The sequence below is a fragment of the Protomyctophum parallelum genome (genome assembly GCF_964188405.1).
Source record: "Protomyctophum parallelum genome assembly, chromosome: 22".
Lineage (NCBI taxonomy): Eukaryota > Metazoa > Chordata > Actinopteri > Myctophiformes > Myctophidae > Protomyctophum > Protomyctophum parallelum.
Window position 1 is genome coordinate 32,818,336 of NC_139714.1, and position 3,278 is coordinate 32,821,613.

Sequence of the window (3,278 nt, forward strand, 5' to 3'; positions counted from 1 at the left end):
CTTAGCATCGTTGTCATTATAGATTTTAGCACATTGGTTGGCTATTAAAAATAGCAGATAAACAAACTCATAGCGTATCACTTTGTTTTGCGCTGCAAGCTTCAAAGCTTGTAGATATTTTGCACTTTTGGAAAATCGTGAACATTTGAGCAAATCTTTGAATACATTCTCTTTTTTTAAGCATTAAAAAAAATCTAGTTTTTGCTTCGGGGCTCCCTGGGGGGGTGCATACTGTATAATGTTGGGGGTCCCTGGGGGGGTGCATACTGTATAATGTTGGGGGTCCCTGGGGGGATGCATACTCTATGTTGGGGGTCCCTGGGGGGATGCATACTGTATGTTGGGGGTCTTGGGGGGATGCATACTGTATAATGTTGGGGGTCCGTGAACATGAAAGAGTTTGAGGACCACTACTGATATACGTTTTTCAGTCCGTCCCATTTGTTGAATGAAAGTTTTATCCGAATCCGATGCCATCATCCGGACAAAAATATATCCCACAGACAGATAACAGATTTTTATGACTCTGTGGCTTTTTTCACCAACCATTCTGTGACTGATATGATAGGCCGATGTGTGTCAGCGGCTTTGAAACTTCTTGATTTCCAGTAAATAAAGAAGTAGAGTCCAGGGCTGTGGCTACGAAGCCCGTCCCACCGGGCCTCTGCACACACTGAGCCATTGACCTGAGAAGAGGAAGGAAAGCGCTTCTTTGTTTAAAAAGATAAATAGTCCTGCACGCTCTGTTCTACAGGGCATGTACTGTAAGTAAACACCTACACACGCACGCACGCACACACACACACACACACACACACACACACACACACACACACACACACACACACACACACACACACACACACACACACACACACACACACACACACACAAACACACAGTGCAAAACATATTCTTCCCATGTGCCTTCGGCCTGGTGGAGACAATAAGGTTAGGAATAAGGTTAGGTTTAGGCATATAGTTTTACTGGGGTTAAGTTTAGGAATAAGGTTAGGTTTAGGCATATAGTTTTACTGAGGTTAAGGTTAGGAATAAGGTTAGTTTTAGTCATATAGTTTTACTGAGGTTAAGGTTAGGAATAAGGTTAGGTTTAGGCATACAGTTTTACTGAGGTTAAGGTTAGGAATAAGGTTAGTTTTAGTCATATAGTTTTACTGGGGTTAAGTTTAGGAATAAGGTTAGGTTTAGGCATACAGTTTTACTGAGGTTAAGGTTAGGAATAAGGTTAGTTTTAGTCATATAGTTTTACTGAGGTTAAGGTTAGTTTTAGTCATATAGTTTTACTGAGGTTAAGGTTAGGAATAAGGTTAGTTTTAGTCATATAGTTGTACTGAGGTTAAGGTTAGGAATAAGGTTAGTTTTAGTCATATAGTTTTACTGAGGTTAAGGTTAGGAATAAGGTTAGTTTTAGTCATATAGTTTTACTGAGGTTAAGGTTAGGAATAAGGTTAGGTTTAGGCATAGTTTTACTGAGGTTAAGGTTAGGAATAAGGTTAGTTTTAGTCATATAGTTTTACTGAGGTTAAGGTTAGGAATAAGGTTAGGTTTAACCGTTTAGATGTCGTTCACTCTTCAGGTTTAGGAATACCAGGTACAGTAACGCCGGCTGTACGCCTCTTGTGACTGCATGTGTTTTAAGGCGAGCATTCTGGTATTCAATACAACAGCATGGAACATGCATGAAATATGAAATAATTTGGCATGAATTACACACAAAAGATAATTCAAAGCATCTAAAACATGTCTTGAATGAATGAATAATTACTCAAACCATGTGCACAGGTACAGTATGTGTTTATGCACAGCAAAATCCTCGGTGATAATTGATCCATTTGTATATATATACAAAAGTAACCAAAAGTTACAAATGGTAGTATGGGAGTAGTTAACCCATTAAAACTGGGAAAGCATCCGTGTCATTTTAGCTATATATAAGATAGGGCCGGGACTAATTGTAATTAATTTAGATTAATTAACTACAGAAAAATTAATCGCGATTAACTACAGATAAATGAATCGCACCTTTTCTTTCACCGCGGAACATTTCTCACTGGGCGCTTTTCTACAGTACTGAAAACTGGAAATAATAAAAAGTCACCCCATTTTGTGTTGCCTAGAACTGGAGGTCTGACAAAAAACAGTAACAATATGAAGTAAGTACAGCTTTGTGATGTCACTGAGATGTACTTGTTACTGTTACAATTTTTTTTTCAGACCTCCAGTTCTAGGCAACACAGAATGGGGTGACTTTTTATTATTATTTCCACAACAGGTATATTAATGACAGTAAAATGTTGAAAATGAGTGGTATCCTGTAGTCACTATTCGTTGATTCACTGGGATACCAAAAAAAAAGGTTTCTCGCTGTTCTCGGGTTGAATATTGATATGCGATTAAAATGCGATTAATCTAGATTAATTAATCGCAAAGCCTCTGATTAATTAGATTTTTTTTTTAATCAAGTCCCAGCTCTAATATAAGAGTTAGTGCACATTCTGTCATTTAACACATTTAACAGTCTGATAAGCCTGCTGTTCCTCAGCCTGATAGGATCTCGTATGTATTCCGACACCACTTTGGACTTTAGAGGGGGTGGGGGTGGGGTCTTCAACTCCTCACACCTCTAGCCTCCCGGGGGGGGGGGGGGGGGGGGGGGTTGGTTTACGGGCCTCGCTCCCCCAGTGTCGTCCTTGGCGGTGTGAACGACCCTCCTCCTCCTCCTCATCGCATCGCCGTGTTCCTGTCCGTACACCTGCTGTGAAGCTATCTTATCAGTATTGTGCCGCTGTCCCTGATGGTGTTGGGTCTCATTGCTTCATGACGCCTCAGTCCATACAGGGGCTATTGGGCGTTACGGCTGGCTGTCCCATGCCAGGTCTTTCTCCATGTTCAGCCCCATGCAGGCCTCTGAAGGTGTCCACCCTCTCCAACACTGATCCACTGATGGGGAAATGGTCGGAGCTCATATCCTTCTTCCTGTTGTCCACAACAATAAAACTATAATAATATACAACTTTATTTGTATAGCACCCATTTCATGACATGAAATGCCATCGGCACATACATGAAAACATGAATGAACGTGGTAAATAAATGAATACAATAAAAGTTAAGTCAACATGCTCAGAAATCGTGAAAAACAGCATCATATACCATGACGCGTTGTGAGCTTGTAGATCGGATAGTTTTTAGAAAATAGTGCTTTACAGAGCAATTGAGAAAAAAAGCAAGGCATAAACATTAAAAAAAACAAGAGC